The sequence below is a fragment of the Aythya fuligula genome, chromosome 1 (genome assembly GCF_009819795.1).
Source record: "Aythya fuligula isolate bAytFul2 chromosome 1, bAytFul2.pri, whole genome shotgun sequence".
Classification (NCBI taxonomy): Eukaryota; Metazoa; Chordata; class Aves; order Anseriformes; family Anatidae; genus Aythya; species Aythya fuligula.
In genome coordinates, this window is record NC_045559.1 from 190,645,885 (window position 1) to 190,666,392 (window position 20,508).

Below are 20,508 nucleotides of genomic sequence, written 5' to 3' on the forward strand. Positions count from 1 at the left end.
AATGCCCTGGGTGTCCTGGTGGGGGGCGAGTGAGATGTGAGCCAGCAGCGAGTCCTGGCAGCAACAATGGCCAACAGCAACCTGGGCTGTATGAACAGAGACAAAGCCAGGGATTGAGTGGGATGGTCATCCCCCTCGACTCAGTACTTGTTATATCATGTCTGGATTAATGAATTCACTGTTGGGTCCCCCAGCGCAAGACTGTCTGATAAACTGAACTGAGTTCAGGCAAGGCCACTGAGATGGTGGAGGCTTGAGCACAGGACCTGTAAGGAGGGGCTGGGCAGGGGGGAGGGTTATTCTTGGTCATCATGGAGCACAGATGGCTTCAGGGGGACCTAACAGCAACCCTCACTGCCCGTGGTCATTGAGGAGACAGAGACAGGATCTCCAAAGTAGGGCTGGGTGAGAGGACAAGGACAGCAACATTAAACTGATATAGAACAGGCTCAGCCTGCATGTAAGGAAACACTTTTCCCCCAAAAGGACAGTCAGGCAGTGGCAAAGGCTGCTCACAGAGGTTGTGCAGTCTCCATACTTCTAGTTTTTCAAGACCTGACTGGATGAAGGCATGAGCAGCCTGGTCTGAATTCAGTGTTCTCTGTTTGAAGAAGAGTTTGGACTAGAGGTGCCTTCCTGCCTGAGTTATCTTGTGGCCCTATGAGAACAGGATTAACCTCTCTATGGCTGCTGTCTATCTCTCCAAGGAACCCTTTTCTCACTACTTCACTTACCAACCTTCTTTTCTTATACCCCTTACCATGAACTTGTGTTGCATTGTTCTGCCATTTGGGTACTTAGAATTACAACGCTTGCAGAATAGGAGAGTGGTTAAGGTCCTGGTTTCAGTTAGGACAGATTTAATTTTCTTCCTAGTAGCTGGTAGAATGCTATGTTTTGGCTTAGGGTGAGAAGAGTGCTGATAACACCCCGATGTTTAAATTGTTGCAGAGCAGTGCTTACACCAAGCCAAGGACTTTTCAGTTTCTCACTCTGTCCTGCCAACAGGCAGGCTGGGGGTGCAGCAAGAGGTGAGAGGGGATAGATCCAGAGCAGCTGACCCAAACTAGCCAAAGGGGTATTCCATACCATCTGACGTCATGGTAAACAATATTTAGGGGTGGCTAGCTGGGGGGGAAGGGGGAAGGAGGAGGCGGGAGGCTGGACTGCTCAGGGTTAGGCTGGGCTTTGGTCAGTGGGTGGTAAGCAATTGCATTGTGCATCACTTGTTTTGTACACATTATTAGTAATGGTACTATTATCATCATTATTGTTGTTATTATTATTGTTATTATTATTCTCCTGTCTTAATAAACTGTCTTTATCTCAACTCACAGGCTTCACTTTTCCATTTCTCTCCCCCATCCCAGAGAGGGAGGGGGGAGGGTGAGCAAACAGCTGCGTGGTGTTTAGCTGCCGGCCAGGTTAAACCACGACAGAGTGGAACCTGAGGTTTATCAATACAGAGAAGAACTCTGCTGCTATTACTATTATTATTATTGTTACTTCACCGAGAGGATGTACATAGAATGTTATAGAGCTTGATGTTCATACAAATACATTTACCTGTGGGAGGGAAATGACTCATCTCTGAATTTTGAAAATGGAAGTGATGACTGGATTGTTTTTTGGAGATAGGCATTTACACCATCTGCAGTGCTGTCATGTTACTGTGAACAAATCCAAAATGCAGTCAGAACAACACTGTAAAATAGACTTATGTGAGAAATTCCATTGACCATACTGTGGGAATCTTACCAATAGCAGCAAAAAATGCAGTTTATATGAAAAATAAAGCCTGGTACTGAGAGTCTTCAGCCTGTTCCCAGCAGTTAGAGACTTGGTTTGGACCTGAAAACTGAGGCTTTGTCTTCTCTGGCATTCTTCCTGGCGTTAATGCATGTAACTCTTCAAACTTCATTCAGCCTTGCAAAATCCTTGCCCTCAGTTACACCTCCATAAATATATTTGTTCCACAGTCCAATTACATACTGTAGAGAATGGATTTTATCAATTTCCATTCTGTCAACTTTAGGCTCGCTCTTTCTCTCTCTCTCTCTCTCTCTCTTTTTTTTTTTTTTTTTTTTTTTTTTTTTTTTCCCCATATCCCCTTGTTCTTGCAGTACAAGAGAGAGAAAAAACAGAAATTCTTCATCTGTATTTTCTATCAAATTCCTTTATTTGGTATGGTTATTTCTCATCTCCTCTTATTTATTTCCTTTCTAAAGGAAACAATTCCCCTCTTTTCAATCTCCCTTTAAATGTTTTTCTGTGTTTCTAATAATTATGTCCTTCTCTTGAGCCCTCTATAATTCTGTGCATTTTTATTTTTTTCTCAAAAAAAATGGTGGCTGGTATTGTAAAACTAGCAAAATAATTGCATTATTTTCATTGTATTATTCCCTAGCCCATTTTTTTATGCAGTCTGACATCTCATTTGCTTTTTTTTTTTCACCACTGTAATGCATTAAATAGAGGTTCTAGTGATCTATCTGTAATGATAAGCAGCTCCTTTTCCCCAGGTGATAAACCCAACAGACTTCTAATTCATCTGTTGAAGCAAAAGTACTTGTGTGGGGTTTTTTTTTGTACTTATCAACTTTACATTTCACATCAGTATATTCTAAAGTTCTTTCCCCTATTTTCATGTTCTGAATAGCCTAAATAACTTTATCAGCTTTTGAATTTCATGGACAGATTCTGTAGGTAGAATTTTTCTCGTTCTTTTGTGTCATCCTTGTTCTGTGATAATGCATTATTTCTCATGCGTAGCGAGAGTTTAATTTTGGTTTTCTTGTGCTGGGAATGTTATCTTCCTCCTAAAGTGAGTAGACCTACCAATTTCCTTCAGTTCCTATTTTCCACAGATTTACACACAAATAATACAACTTGCAGACAGAAAATGGAACAAAGAAAGGGAACTAAATGGATTTCCAGCTAAGTCCCCTGCATTTTCAGATTACTATGTAGTAGACATTAATTCAAGCATTGTCTATAAAAGCATCTGATCTCCATACCTTCTCCCCAGAAAGACCAAATTTGAAGTTTGTAAATATTTTCTAAATTTGGAATTTTGATTCTACTGCAAATAAAAACTCTGAAAAACACTAAGAGCAGCCCTGTTCAAAGGCATTGCTAGTTGCTATCACACTGGGACACTAATAATTCCAAAGCACAGTTTTAAAAGTGAGATTTTTAAGAATTATTTTTATCTATTTTATTTTAAGTGCTATCTGTTATTCACTAGAAAAAGAAACAAGAACTCACCTGCAAGTTGTGGAGCGTTCCTGCTTCATACACTTGATAATATGGGAGAGGATTTACTAAGAAACTTATTTTTTCTTCCTTCTCCCATGGACATAGATCAAAATACAACAGAAATATATGGCAAAGAATCATGGTGAATGGAGTTAAATGCAGTTGGAGGCCAGTCACTAGTGGTGTCCCCCAGGGCTCAGTATTGTGGCCATTTCTCTTCACTATCTTTATCAATGATCCGGATGAGGGGATTAAGTGCACCTTCAGTAAATTTGCAGATGACACCAAGCATGAGCATTGATCTGCTCAAGGGCAGGAGGGTTCTGCAGGCAGATCTGGATAGGTACGACTGATGGGCTGAGGCCAACTGCATGAGGTTCAACAAGGCTAAGTGCTGCATCCTGCAAGTGTTTTTTGGGATACAACAACCCCATGCAATGCTACAGGCTGGGGGAAGAGTGACTAGAAAGCTGCCTGGCAGAAAGGAACCTGGGGTATTGGTCAATAGCTGGCTGAATATGAGTCAGACTTGTGCTCGGGTGGCCAACAAGGACAACAGCATCCTGGCTTGTATCAGGAATAGAGTGTCCAGCAGGACTAGAGAAGTGATCATCCCCCTGTACTTGGCTCTGGTGAGGCTGCAACTCAAATACTGTATTCAGTTTTGGGTCCCCCGCTACAAGAAGGATGTTGAGGTGCTGGACCATGTCCAAAGAAGGGCAACAAAGCTGGCGAGAGGTCTAGAAAGGAAGTCTTACAAGGAGCAGGTGAGGGAACTGCAGTTGTTTAGCCTAGAGAAAAGGACACTCTGGGGAGACCTTATCATGCTGTGTAATTACCTTAAAGGAGGCTATAGCAAGGTGGGGATTGAGCTTTTCTCCCAAACACCAAGTTACAAGACAAGGGGAAATGGCCTCAATTTGTATGAGGGGAGGTTAAGGTTAGATATTAAGAGCAATTTATTTACTGAAAGAGTTGTCCGACATTGGAAAACATGAAAAGTGATCTCCCTTTCTTTATTTTTTCATCTCCTCTTCTCCCCCTGCCCTGTTGAGGAAGGGAGTGAGAGAGCCCCTGGGTGAGACCTGGTGGCTGGCCAAAGTCAAACCCACCACTGAGCCTCTGTAACCTCAACAAGCTTGACATCTACCAAACACATACTTTCCAATAAGAGAATAATTTTCACAGCGTGCATGGTCTCCAGTTCACTCAGTACAATGACTATATTCAAATGCAAAACCACCATGCATAGTCTCTTCCACAAAGGGGATAATCGTCCATATACTGTAGTCTGCATGTGAGCACCCTGGTGTTACCTATCACAGACCTTTGTGTAGAGATGTTATAAAAAGTTTCTAGCCATGAATATCCTGCAGGAGGTTGGAGGGCTTTATCTTTTGATATGACTGGTGCCATACACAGCTGCACAATCATATTTATTTCAAAGTTGTGTCTGTCCCTGAAATTGCCAACCCACAACAGTGGCATAAGCAGAGGGACAGGATGACCCTGAAGGTCCACTCAAAGGTCTGAAAGAAGAATAACTTTTAAGGCTCCTAGATATGACTCTCTTAACGCAAAATGATGGACTTTTCTTTTACTTCTCAGGTGGATGAATTCCTGATGAAATTGGCTGCTACTAGACTGACCTGCTGATACTCAGTCTAAGATTTTTGACACCTTCTAGATGTACCTTTATTTATTTATTTTACCATGGGCATGCTGTTTAGAAGCTCTAGATGTTGAACATGTCAGGGAGTGAGGAAAGCTAACTGGAGAAATGAAAATGAAGTAGAGAAGTGAAAGTGCCTGCTCTTTCTCCTATTTTTGATTTCTTCTGCCTTACAATGATATGAAACAGCAACACAGGATCTAAATATTTAGAAGTCCTGACTTCTTCCATTGCCCTTTTAACTCATACTCATTTGTTCAGAACCCCTTGAAAGACACCAAGCAGCCTGGAAGGATCAATTTTCTGCCAAGAGAACCTGACATTAGATTAGACTGGCTACACAGAAGAGTGGTAAAGCAGAGAAAATCAAATCACAGAGATGCATTTGAGAAAGAGGCAATGTGTGGTGTGAAGTGTAGACAACTAGCAGAACAGAAAGGGCACTCAGACTGAAAACAAAACCTGTAAGGCACACAGAACCTGTGACTGTTGATGAAGCAGCTATGTTACACTGGTACTGAAATAAGGAGATAGAAAAGCAATAAAACAGACAAGGCTGATGGCAATAATCAGTGAACAGGAAAATCACTTTCTGTTCTATAAGTTGACGAGGAAAAACTGAAAGCAAGACCAGGGAAAGAAGGAAAGAGCTTAGATTAATTTCCTAGAAAATATTTCTTTCTAAATAAATGTTAACTGTGGAGAAGGTATATGAACCATCCTGCAGTGGCTGTTTGTACTGGAAAAAAAAAAAAAAAAAAAAAAAAAAAGTGGTCTGTTGATTTTACTGTGCTGTCAATGGAAAATAGTTTTTTAATTTATTTTTTTCTTTTGCATGCATTGTATAAATTATATTCAGCTTCTGAGCCATGTAAAGTAAAAATCTTTTTATTATCATAGATGATCTGAGAGGTAAAAAATCTGCTATGCTGAATAGCAAACAGTAGACTAGAAGAATATATATCTGCAACAGGGATAAAGTCTTGAGATAACTGACAAGGTTTCCATATAAGACTGAATTTGCCTTTTCTTCCATGCTGTGTATACTGTGTGGAGGAACTATGTATACTCTGGAGGAACTTTAAACTATAGCAAAGTTCGATTATTTTTCACCTAACATCACACATTTTATAGATATAGAGATATATTTTGTTACGTAGAGACATCTCTCCATACCTCTTCCCTGTCAGGAATAATGTATCCTCCTATAGTAGAGCTTGAAAGTCATTCTGACTGGAAGGTATCTGTGGATATTTAAAGTAGAGATGACTTTAGCTAACGAATAACGTAGAATCTCCACACAATTTTCCTATTTGGAGTAGAAATCTGGCTGTAGATCTGTACCTACTAGGTTTCCAGCATGCCTACACTTATGACCATCTGTTGGGTGGCACGATGCCCACTGTCAGACACATAATACAAGTTTCAAGGAGGAACAGGCACCAGTCAAAGTGGAGCTGACAAGGATAGCCTTTACACCTGAAGACAGCCTTAACAGCAAGCTGCGTCAATTAGTATTATAAACCTCTGCAAGATACTGTTTCTGTGATCAGTCAAGACTTTTCCATGTGTTAGAGGTAGAGGCTGACAAAAATTACTGGGAGTACTAGTGGACACTTCCTTCTGATGCCTTCTGATGATACCTTATGAGCTAGTTTCTCTCTGGTGCCCTACTATGTCTGTTTTTTCCCTTTAACTAATTATTTCCTAATACCCTGTAAACAGCAGGGAAATCAGTGAAAACCTGTTTCACTGGAAATAAGAAAGTTGCAGCTCATTTTGTTGTAACTCTGTTCTTGAGCTTCTTCTGAGTTCCTCTAAAGGCTCTCTACCAAACAAGCAACCTTTGAAAATGCTTCCAGCATGGTTGAGAAGATACTGTTTCCTGCATATGGAAAAAAAAAAACAAACAACTGATACCCTAAAACTTGGAAAGAAGACCTAATGAGTCATGCTTTAGGAATCTTTTGAGTTGGCTACCAGGGACGGAGCTACCTCCTACATACCTCACACAAAGGAGACGTGTTGCACACTTGGGAGGTTTCCAGGCTGAGGATTCACTGGGAAGGAAATGCCAGCTGACCAGAACCCGAGGTTACTCCAGATTAAAGTATGTGGATTGTTTTGACAATGGCAAACTTCATGATGTGGAATGGATATTTTAAGTCAGAGGTCCAGCTTTTCTGATCTGATTTTTTTGATCTGAAGGGTTACTTTACCTTAACTGGGTTACTTATCATAACAGACTGGGAGAAGAACTCATTGAGAGCAGCCCTGTGGAGAAGGACTTGGGTGTTCTGGTGGATGAAAGAATTGACATGAGCCAGCAGTGGGTGCTTGCAGCCCAGAAGACCAACTGCGTCCATCAACAGAGGAGTGGCCAGCAGGAGAATTGTCACCAGGAGGTGACTGTCCTCCTCTGCTATGCCCTTGTGAGGCCCCACTTGGAGTGCTGCATCCAGGTCTGGGGCCTCCAGCACAAAAAAGATGTGGATCTGTTACAGCAAGTCCAGAGGAGGTCCATAGAGATGCTCAGAGGGCTGGAGCAGAAAGGCTGAGAGAGCTGGGGATGTTCAGCCTGGAGAAGAGAAGGCTTCTGGGTGAACTCATTTTGGCCTTTCAGTACTTAAAAGGGGATTATAGAAAGACGGAGAAGGACTTCACTCAGGTGGATAATGATAGGACAAGGGGGAATGATCTTAAACTAAAAGAGGATAAATTTAGACTAGACATAAGGAGGAAATTCTGCACTGGTGAGGCACTGGCTCAGGTTACCCAGAGAAGCTGTGGATGCCCCATCCCTGGATGTGTTAAAGGCCAGGCCAGATGGGACCTTGGCCAACCTGATCTAGTGGGTGGCATCCCTGACTATGGCATGGGGTGGAGTTTGATGATCTTTAAGGTCCCTTCCAACCTGAGCCATTTTATGACTCTTAAGTTGGGTGAATCCCATGATGTCTGCATGGTATTTTTATGATAAGAACACTAAGGACTCAATTAAAAGTAAGTAAGTAAGTAAATAAATAAATAAAAAGGAAATGACGCTAAAAGGCTTGTCTTTCTGAAGATGAGATAAAGAAACCATGTCAATAGTTCACTGAAGAGACTTTTATGCACCTTATCTATTTGGATTTGGATGTTGATGTCTTTTGTGTTCTTATCCCAGTGGTTTGAAACCTGTAGATCTGCTGAACTGTGAGAATGTTTTTACTTTGAGTCCTATGATTTTCTTGTTCTAGCTTGACAGGCAATTGTGTGAAAATACTTTCCTAAATTACATTACTTCTTCCACTGCTGGGAAGAAAGACATCCAAATTACGACACAGTAACATGCATTTAGAACCGAGGTCTTATGGTAATATGGTGACTCTTTTAGTATTCAATCTGACATGGTTCCAGTTATACCAGAGCTGTGGTGTACCATGTTTATTACTGTCTACCATCCTATCATCTGATCTTAATTCAGACACCTGGTAAAGTATTTCAGTGACAGAAGCCTGATGTTTTTTGATGAAGCTGGACCTGACTCAAATAGCACCCAGCTAGTGACAGGTCAGGGGAAAGACTGATATTTAAAGACTCGTGATTTTACATCAGTCATAAACACTTATATCCCAACACATTCATATATGCTACTTTTTGACAAATTAATATTCTCAATTGCTCACAACTGATTAACATGCAGTGCCTGCTTGCTTCTGGGAGCATTAGCCCTTCTAGGAAGTAAGAAGGAAAAAATAATCATGAGCTGCCAGAACTAACAATGCGTTTGTGAATTTGTAATTGAAATGATGAAAAGCGTCAAAAAGGAATTTTTAATTATTTACTAATTGTTTCAGCCAGCAAAATAATTACAGAAAATTATTGGAGGTTGCTTTAAAGTAGAGATACTTCAAAAGTTTTCCATTTGACTTAGAGTAAGTTGAAAGAAATTCACAGCAGTCTTTGCATTACAATGAAGGAAGGAGACACTTGGTAAAACTGTACTGCTCTGAATTGCCTCAGTAGCTTTTAAGAAGTGTTCTGCAGCTGGCCTGGCACTGTGTGCATTTTTTGCTACCTGGTTTACATGTATGCTGTCCATCAGACCTGTGGCTAATCAGCAAGATTAGCACATATTAGTGCCTTGTGTAATTGACAGCTTTGTATCATGTCCGGGTTAGAAGACACATCTGAAAATGGATAAAACTGGAGAATTTGAAAATAAAAAAAACACCAACATACAGATTTTGCCTTACCAAGTTTTTTAGTAGCCTTGGATCTAGAAAGTTTTGTTGTTGTTTTTTTTTTTTTTCATAGTCATAGAATCGTATCATAGAATCATAAAACAGCTTGGGTTGTAAAAGAGACCTTAAAGACCACCTAGTTCCAACCCCTCTGCCATGGGGTTGGAACCCACTAGATCAGGTTGTCCAGGGCCTCATCCAACCTGGTCTTGGAAAACTCCAGGGAGGGGGCATCTGCAGCTTCCCTGGGCAACATATTCCAGAGCCTCACCACCCTCTGAGTGAAGAAATTCCTCTAAACATCTCAGGCAGATGAACATGAGGGCAGAGCAGAGGGGCACAATCACCTCCCTCCACCTGCTGGCCTATCCTGTGCTTATGCAGTTGGATGCAGTTGGCCTTCTGGGCTGCAAGCACACACTGCTGTCTTATGTCAAGTTTTTCAGCAGATGAAAACAACCTTCCCATTATTCTTTGCATCCCCTGCCAAGCACAGTTCCATCTGTGTCTTGGCTTTCCTGATCCTGTCCCTGAACATTCAAACACCATCCCTGTGCTATTCCCAGGCCACATGTTCCTGCTTGTGCCTGTGCATTTCTTTCTTGTGCCTGTCTGACCAGCAGGTCCTTGCTCAGCCATCCCAATTTTCTGCTCTCCCTGCCTGCTTTCTACACAGAGGGATGGGGAGTTCTAAGAAAAACACCCTTAGGAGCTGCCAATTCTTTCAGCTCCTTTGTCCCTAAGGACAATGTTCCAGGGGATCCAGTAAGTTTTCTCAGTCCCCTTCTCATTCACTATAGGTCCTTACTGTCAATCGCAACCATAATGAACTGGACATGTGTTTTTTTGTTTTGAAATTGAAATTCTTAGGTAATAGAATTATTATTGTTGTTGTTATTATTATTGTATGAGGAATTGTTCAAGATCCTCATTCACTCGTGGATTTAAGGGCAGTATTCAGATCAAGGTTCAGGCACCTACAGTTATGTGACACAGTGCTGGTCCAGCTGGAAGCCATTTTAGAAAAGTCATGAAAACAACTTGGGGGGTTCTAATTCTGTGATGTTCTATGGCTGTTCTCTCACTAATTATAGTGAAAAGACTGCTATTAACACCTTTAACCTCTGAGCCAGACATCTAAGCTCCCATTATAATCAAGAGAGCTCTAATCAAGTCAGCCAGTGGAGTATAGAGAGCTATTTACCTGACCAAAAGTAAGCATTTGGTTCTAAAGGAGATAAACAACTCTCCAGAACCTCTTTCTTTACTGGCCAGACCTTTATTGACCATCATCAAAGCTTAAATTTCTGTCTTGCATGCAGATATCTAAATTTAGGTGTCTTCAACTAATTTGCATTCCAACCCCTGAATTTGGTAACCAGCGATATGTTTGATTTTTATTTACATCTAATAAACATTTTGACATACAAGATTTGAAAAAAAAGAACACATTTCTCTGCAGTAAACACTTCTTTTTTCAGAGCATATGGAAGAGGCTTCTTCAGTAACCGTGGAGAGTCCCGGGCCAAGACCAGGAGCTGTTGTGCTCAGCAGCATCTGTAGACATTGCAAATAAAAGATCATTGTACGTAGATATGCATATAAGTAAATGCAAACCTGAAGATCCATTTAAAAAAAAAAAAAACAAATGTACAACTCTTGAATGTGCCTTTCATACTTGTTAACCTTTTTTGAGTCTTTGCAAGAGCATCTATCTGAGCAGTCTTATGATTTTTAAGATGGCAAGAGGTACATTTTTGGAAATGTCCTGTTTTTCTCTATTCTCCCCTCAAATCTCTCCTTCCAGATGTGGAAGATGTGGATACATGATATTCTTATTTGCCCACTTCTTATTTCCTTTTTTTTTTTTTTTTTCCTGCTTTCCAATTATAAAGTATTCAATCCCTTCTTTTTCCCACTTTCTTTCTTTTTTTTTTTTTTTTTCTTTTCTTTTCTGTCTACCCACAGAGCTACTCACAGGCTCAGATTTCTTTGTTTCTCCCAGAAGCAGAATTGTACCAATTTGAATGCCAACAGCTATTTTCTGTTGGTGAGCTTTGCTTACAGATTTGAGTTACCCTATCAGATCTGTGATGCATTTAATTATTACTACTTTTTTTTTTTTTTTAGAAGGCTAAAAAATCCTATTATGATTTTAAAAACAATGTATGCACTAGCTACAGAAAAGCAATGTTTTTTTTTTTTTTTTTTTTTTTTTTTTTTTTTTTTTCCTAGGCTGTCATCTTGTGTTTTCAACTACCTATTGTAATAGTTCTTTTTTATTGGATTGCAGTGTAATTGCTCCTCACTGGTACAGTGAAATGTGAAAGTATAATCGTATAATCATTCTGCTGAAATTTCTTTTTTGGTTGTTTATTAAATAATAATGAGAAATGTTGGTAATATGATGCAACATGTCTGTTACAGTTAAGGATACTTAAATATGTGACAACAAAAAGAATGAGAATAAGTGGAACCTTGTAAAAATCTAAAGAACACTGTAATGTATATTGTTGCTCAAATGCCCAAAAAAGCACATTGTATTACACATCTACAGAAATGACACTGTCAGATAAACTACTGGAGTTATGCTGATTCCTGGAACTCTGGAACATTTTTCTAGGTATTATTTAAATACTCGATCAGATTTATGTATTTGTTTTACAAAGAGCTCAGTAAACCTGGCCAGACATGACTGAATTGCTAAGTCCCTAGGAAATGATGACTCTGAGTTCAGGTTTTCGCTCAGTTGCATGTGAGTATTGGGAATAATAGCTGCAGCCCTGTAGCTTTCTCTAGCAGGAGGAAGAGAAGCTGCTATTTCACTGGCCATCATGCTAGGAAGGTCTAGCTCCTCTTTAGCCAGCTTAGCTGCAGTGTCTCCAAGTTGAAAGTATGTGGAAGATCCAACTGAAACAACTATTAGAAAATAAAAGAAACAATGAGAAAAGCATATTCCAGGTAGCAAAATTTGTAAAACATCATAAATGTACATATTTCTGAACATATTTCTGAAAACAGAGTTATGCTCCCTTTTTAAAGGGAAAATCTGCTTTTCTGAACCTTTGCTCATGCAAGGAACCTTCTTCATTTGCATTTTCCCAGTGAAGTCAGTGCAGCTTTTATCAATAGTGTGCAGAGCTGTTTTTAGATTTGACAGCTGCAAGCAGAGTTCACAGTGAAGAAAACAGAAGGTAGAAACTTTATTGAGGTTTTGGTCTGGCAGTAGTCTTCAGTGTGTGATGAACTTAATATTTACACAAACACCTGAGAGAATATTCAGGCCTCACTATGTCCTTATGGCCAATTTATGCCCTGCAGAACCTCATTACACTCCCTTAGTTATGTTGGTGATGTTTTCAGCTTTAATCATAGAATCATAGTATCATTAAGATTGGAAGAGACCTCCAAGATCATCTGGTCGAACCATCACCCTACCACCCTACCACCAATGTAACCCACTAAACCATGTCCCTAAGCACCACTTCCAACCTCTCCTTGAACAGCCCCAGGGATGGTGACTCCACCACCTCCCTGGGCAACCTGTCCCAATGCCTGACTGCTCTTTCTGAGAAGAAATGGCTCCTTATTTCCTACCTAAACCTCCACTGGCACAACTTGAGGCCATTCCCTTTAGTCCTATCACTTGTTACCTGTGAGAAGAGGCCAACCCCCAGCTCCCCACATCTTCATTTCAGGTAGCTGTAGAGAGCAATAATGTCTTCCGTGAGCCTCCTCTTCCTCAGACTAAGCATCCCCAACTCCCTCAGCCACTCCTCACAGGACTTGTGTTCCAGGTCCTTCACCATCTCCATAGCCCTTCTCTGGACACATTTCAGGGCCTCAATGTCCTTCTTGTACTGAGGGACCCAAAGCTGAACACAGTAATGCAGCTAAATTGTTTTTCACAAAATACTACTGATGCAGCCTTTCCTGATTATGTCACAATCAACTCTTTCAGTAAAAGATGGGAAAAATTGTTAGTTCTTTTCACAGGGAAATGACATAAATAACCAATAGACCATGCTTTATAACATCTCTTTGGAAACTTTTGTTAGCTGAAGTATTTACTACTCTGGAGCAGCTATAGTCTGCTTGCTTTACATGTAAGAGGCTGAAGGGAGCTTGTTTCATTCTTCAAGAAGGTGTTATCTGTGAGTTAATATTTTAGACATCAAGCTATAGGGATGCCATATAGCTCATTTTCTCCAGGCTTGGTTAGGGTCCATCCCAATGTGTACAATGACAAGCAAAATCATTGGGAGGTCTGCAGAGATAAATAGGGATCTCATGACAAACTCTAAAAAGAAAAATAAAACAAACAAGAGGCTGAAGCAGGAAGAGGTGAGACTGAAGGGTTACAGAGACTGTCCAAAAGTGCAGGTACAAGAAGAGATTGGAAGGGACCTTTGGAAGTCATCTGGTACAATGCTCTTGCTCAAGCAAGGCCATCTAGCACCACTTGCCCAGGATACCATCCAGACATCATGTCCTAGTGCCTGGGATTGAAAGGTATAAAACTTTTTACTTTTCTTGTTGAACTTCATGAGGATCCCGTCAGCCCATTTTCCCAGACTGTTGAGGTCCCCCTGTAGGCAACAAGACCATTTGGTGTATGAGCTGCTCCTCTGTTGTGTGTCACCTGCCAACCTGATGAAGGTATGCTCTGCTCCATTGTCCAAATCATTATTAAAAATGTTAAACAGGACTAGACCCAGTACTGAAGTTTACAGCCATAAGTGTTTAAGGAGCTAGCTGATGTCACTGCAAGGCCATTCTGAATTATTTTGAAAGGTCATAGTGAACAGGGGAGGTTTTTGGGGACTGACAGAAAGCAAATGCCACTTGTATCTTCATGAAGGATGAGAAGAATGATCCAGGGAACTACAGGCTGGTCAACCTCAATTCAGTCATGGAATAGTCCCGGAAGACATTTTCAAAGATATGCAAAACAAGAATTTTATTGAGAGTAATCAGCATGGAGGCACAGAAGAAATCAGTCCTTACCAACATGATAAAGTCCTATGACTAAATGACTAGCTTGGTCAATGAGGGGAAGGCAGTGGATGCTGTTTGTCTTGACTCTAGCAAGACTTTTTTCCTATAACATACCTACTGACAACTGATTCTGTGATACACATGGAATAGACAGTTTTTGACCTTTAGTGAATGGAATTTGTTTTATGTGTTTCTTACTGGATGTGTTCCTACGTAGTAGTTCACAGGTTAGGAAAAGTTGTAACACTCTTTCTTGTCCAATGAAAAGCAAAGGGATTTCACCAGGTCTCCATGTGCCAGCATCCGCCAAACTAACTTAAGAAAATGTTGTGATCCAAAGTCAGATTGCTCTCCTTACAATAAATTTGCAGGTTTGAAGGTCTGAAGTAGCCTGGATTCACCAGCTCTTCTGAAAACTGGTTCATTTAAGAAAATAATCAGTTCCAGATTTCAGAACCTTTATGTAGGCACCCATCTTTTGAAAGTCTTGGCCATGGATTAGGCTTCTACTTATGCTTAGTTCTCCCTTCTCTCTTAGAGTATTTTAAAACATATGGCTGAAGTTATTCTGCATCTTGCTAAATGTGTCATCTAAGCAACTCTGACACTTAAAATGTTAATCAGATGGTAGTCTTCTATTTGACAAGCAGGAATACGACATTGTGAAACTCATGGTTTCTTACATGTTACTAAGTATATGAAATATATTGTGACTTGATAAGAATTTCAATTTGCAATAACCATGTATTGCGTGAGAAAATATAAACAGATGGGTCACCTTGTGATAACTAGGAATAAAATAACAAATGGGGGAGTTATTCTGATTTTATAGCACTATAGCAGAGCAGAAACTATTAGGGCATTTGCTGTCAGGCTGAAGCCTGGCCAATTGCACTTCAGTTGCTGACTGCATGATGTACTGTGTGGGACAGCATGTTGCTCTAAGCAGTGAAGCTACTGAAACTCGCTTCTCATGGACTGTGTCTTACATCCATTCCTACCTGCTCCCTCGGCAATATCCTCGGATTTTCTGTGTATTCCCCAAATTCCCATGATTCCATCTAGTTCGTCATATGCCTGATATCTCTTTTATTCCCCTTACCCATACACTTTACTACTGTTTTCTATGTGTGTTTACTGTTTTCAAGACAAGAAACAACCATGTCCTATAGCTAGGTTGCAATGACGAGTGCACTGACCGGCCATCTGGTACTCATGGTCAGTTGTCTATTACCTCTCAAAATTGATAAACAATGAATTCTGCTCTCCTCTCCCTCATTATCAACCATCCGTTGATTTTCACAAAACTTGCTTTGTGCTTGGTTGTCACATGATGCATCCCCCAGTTTGACTGTAGTTAAATTTAACCAACAGGTTTAGAGGTTACTAGTGGAGTGGGCCCTCAGTGCGATAAGAGGTGGTGTTCACATAGCTCCAGGGATCCCTTAAAAATGGTTTCCATGAGAAGAGACTAAAACCAAAGCATAGCAAATAAAAATGTGTGCATATTTTAAACTGTAGCTACTGGCAAATGTGCTTTTCAACCTAGAGAGCTAAAGAAGGATATTTTTTTTGTTTGTTTGGATCTTTCTTTCTTCTTTTCTTTTTCTTGACATAAGCCAGCAGTGCACACTTGTAGCCCAGAAGGCCAGCTGCATCCTGGGCTGCATCAACAGATGAGCAGCCAGCAGGTGGAGGGAGGTCATTGTCCCCCTCTTCTCTGCCCTTGTGAGGCCCCCCCTGGAGTACTGAGTTCAGGTCGGGGGCCCCCAGCACAAGAAGGATGTGGGTCTGTTAGAGTAGGTCCAGAGGAGGACCATGAAGATGCTCAGAGGGCTGGAGCACCTGTCCTGCAAAGAAAGGCTGAGAGAGCTGGGGCTGTTCGGCCTGGAGAAGAGAAGGCTCTGGGGTGACTTCATTGCAACTTTTCAGTACTTAAAGGGGGCTTATGAAAAAAATGGAGAGCAACTTTTTTCGCAAGCAGACAATGACAAGACAGCTTCAACCGTTCTGTGATTCTGATTTATTTTGCTACAAAATATATTGTCAAAGAAAACAGATATTGACTGATGAATCCGCACCTTGTAGTGCTTCTTTCAAAGTCATTATCCATTCTCCTGCCAGACACAGTGCTTGGGCAGTGAAAAATCTGTACAAATTTATATGCATGAACTAAGATAATGCAAAGTTAATTATCTTGAAAATATGATGTTTACTGCTGATTTCCTAAGTGTTTTCACAACCAACAGGAATGTGTAGCAGTGCACACAACAACCTTGAAGTAGACATTTAAACAACTTTTAAAAGCTGAATTACTTGATGACCTCTTTGTCTCAGCTTCTCCAAAGCTCCTATGAAGGGGTACAGGTAGGAGGAGGATGGCCAGTAGTAGACGAAGACTATGTCAGGGAATGCTTGCAAGAACTTGACCAATGTGTATTCACTAGACTAGACAGGCTACATCCAAGGATTTGAAATTGCTGACACAGTTCTTGCAAGGCTGCTCGCTGTCATCTCTGAAAGATAATGGAGATGGGAGGAGGCTCCCCAATGACCAGAGGAAAGCAGACGTTGCACTCACATTCAGAAAAGGCCAGCAAACTCTAGTGGTTTCATGCTGATGGCTAGCTAAAGTGTACCCACACAGCTCTCTTACTCCTCCTCTGAAAGGAAAAGGGGGAGAAAATACAACAGGGAAAAAAAAAACAACCTCAAGGGTTGAGATATAAAGAGGAAGATAACGTTAATCACTGGCATGGACAAACTAGACTCAGTGTATGGAGATTAACGTAATATTTTGCTTATTACTGGAAAAGTAGAGAGGTGAGAACTAAAAGCAAACTAAAAACACCTTCCCCCCATCCATCGTATTCCACCTCCTCCCCCTGAGCAGCACAGGGGAACAGGGAATGGGGGCTGTGGTCAGTCCCTGACACTTCGTTTCCACCGCTCCCTCAGGGTCCCTCTCTGCCCCTGCTCCCTGTGGGGTCCCTCCCACGGGATGCCGTCCTTCCTGAACTGAGCCTGCGGGGGCTGCCCACAGGCTGCAGCTCTTCAGGAACTGCTCCCACATGGCTCTGTCCCACGGGGTCCATCCCCCAGGAGCAAACTGCTCCAGCACGGGTCCCCCACGGGTGGGCGGCAGCTCCCCCCAGACCCCCTGCTCCTGCGTGGGCTCCTCTCCACGGGCTGCAGCTCCAGCCCGGGGCCTGCTCCTGCGGGGGCTCTCCATGGGCCGCAGCCTCCTCCAGACCCTATCCACCTGCTCCACCGGCGGCTCCTCCACCCATGGGGGGGCTGCAGTGTGGAGATCTGCTCCATGTGGGACCCATGGGCTGCAGGGGGACAGCCTGCTCCACCAGGGGCCTCTCCACGGGCCGCAGGGGGAACTTGTGCTGCCTTGTGCCTGGAGCACCTCCTGCCCTCCTGCTGCACTCCCCTTGGGGGCTGCAGGGCTGCTTCTCTCTCAGCTCTCTCCCACCTCTCCCAGCTGCTGTAGCACAGCAGATTTCCCCTTCCTTCAATCCACTCTCCCAGAGGCCCACCCAGTGTCGCTCATGGCTTGGCTCTGGCCGGCAGCGGGTTCCTTTTGGAGCTGTCTGGAGCTGGCTCTGATCTGACCTGGGGCAGCTCCTGGGCTCTGCTCACAGAGGCTATCCCTGCAGCTCCCCCCTGCCACCAAACCCTTGCTACTTAAACCCAATACACAGATTAATCTCAAGAGCTATGGTCTTCCTTAGTTCAATCCACAGGAAAATGTTAGCTGAGAATATGGATGACAAGAGGATAGCTGGGAAGAGTTAGCATTGATTTGCCAAGGATAAATCATGCCTAACCAATCTGATTGGTTTCCACAGTAAAATGATTCTATGATCACTGGATTTCTATGAAAACACAAGATTACAGCCTACTCTGCCAGCAGGAAAAACTTGAGGTTTTGAAGGTTTATTTGTGCAAATGTCAACTCAGAGAAGGATGAAGCTGCTGAACAGCTTGTAGTTTATTAGGAGATACTTTTTGGAGCAGATCCATATTTCATTATGGAATCTATGTCTTCATGTAACAATGACCTGAGGCAGTCTGCCAAAGACTTGTGTTACCTTTTTATTTATTTATTTATTTATTTGTGTATTTTTATAGGAACTGATGTATTTTTGTGCTTAATTTTAAGCATTCTGATATAGCTTGAATACCAAGCTATATTTTATTTTATATATATTTTATTTTATGTATATTTTCTTACAGGTAATAGAAACCTGAAACCTGAGGTGAATATCATGCACAGCTAGAAATAACAGATGAGGAACAAATTACTTTAATCTAAACCCAGCAGATCTGCTGCTTCTCTTCCTATCTCCCCTTAACATGTCCACAAGGAGTGGGGTGTCACCCATACAGGCTAAAGCAGAGAAAAAAATCCTCTCCTTTACCCATCATCTCCCATCTTCCTCCTTATATAAATAAATACAACTAGCCACCTAAACCCAAAGAAATTGCTTATCTGTGTTTTCCATTCTTTGCTTAAGTCTTGTGTTTAAGACTTACATACACATCAAAAATTCTTAATATCCATTGCTTCAGAGAAACATACAGAATGGTATAACAGGTTTTTTTCTTTCATAAGCAGATTGGATTGACTTGCATGTAATATAGCTTGAAGCCTTTCTCTGGTTCTCAGATGAGAACACTGAAGCCTCTGATCTTTGCTCATCACATTAAGTTCATGTGTTTATCGAAACTGGACCAACTAATTTTTCCTTAATTCAATTTTATTTTCCACTTAGATCTTTCTACAAGATCCATTACTTCATTTTCATTTTAATATCATTTCTCATGGGATTTAACAGGAAAGAAATTCTGCTAAACTTAAAACCTCGTGCTGCAAAGTTCTTTCCCAATGTAACTCTTTTGTTGAAAATGGATTCATTTGATTCCTGTTTAAAAACTGTCCTGCTACACAGGTATTTATTTTATATCTATATATATATAAAATGCCAGAAAAAAATAATTAAAAAAAAAAAAAACAGTATTAGGAAAACAAAAATAAACAAACAAACAAAAAAAAACCAAAACAGTTGAAGCATTAACAGCTGAAGTAGAGATTGGTGCAGTTATATGAAATGGCAAATGAAGCTCAGAGGCCCATCATTAAGTAATGTTACGGTTGTTTCATTTGTAGCACTGTAGCAATACTGTCATTGCTAGTAATGGGCCACTGGGTTTGCAGAGAATTGACAGGGCTTTGTCTGAACTTTTCTTGACCTGCCTAGAGCTTTGTTTCCATTTGATTGTAACATCAATTTTTTTAATGATCAGTTGGTCATGTCCAACTTTACTGTTGCTTACTTGTGTATAGTACAGCTAAAATATTTATATAGGTAGTAGTAGCAGGTTGTCATTCTGTGTAGAATGAAATATTTATATCATTGTGTCAATCGTAGTGGGGTGAAATTCTAATCTGTAAGATAGCAGAGACTCTGAAAAGCAAAGTTGCGAGGATTGTAGGCATGAGATGGTAAAAAGATGGGGTATAGTATGTAGACCCCATGGCTATATACAACTCACCAATAGCTACTAAAGAAATGCAGATCCAACACTGGACAAAACTGGTTTTAGGGTAACAAAGAAAAAGCACCTATATAAACAAGCACCTATATAACCTATATAAAATGCACCATATACAGTAAAGTCACATGTTACAAAGCATTGCAGAATGAGGAAGAAGAAAAAAGTGTATGGGTGACTTAACATTCATGTAAAAATGACCCAAGTCAATCCTAAAATGAATAAACAGAAACCATCACCACTTCTCCTGGTGGAGGATTCTGGATGCTGACAATTTGCTGAACCGCCACTGCCCTCACAAAAATGAAACCATCAATTTAGTAGTCAGAGAGGCAGTGGTAACATGAACATAGTACCAGGAAAAGGAGTGGTGAATAAAAACGAGGAAATGCGTATAAAAATTTAATTGTCTTGTTAACATTACTGACAATTTTCTTGTATAATAGTATACTTCTCATTATATTTTTCTCTCTTTTATATAATAATTAGGTATGGACTAATAATGTGTTTTGTTTTGTATTTGTATTTGTATTGATGTCAATTACACTGATAATAAATACTTGATTTGATTTGATTTGATTTATTTTATTTTATTTTATTTTATTTTATTTTATTTTATTTTATTTTATTTTATTTTATTTTATTTTATTTTATTTTATTTTATTTTATTTTATTTTATTTTATTTTTTACATATTACATACATATTTTTTGATACCATTCTTGATGCATTGACCCCCATGGTATCCTTGTCTCTAAATTGGAGACACATGGATTTGACAGATGGACCA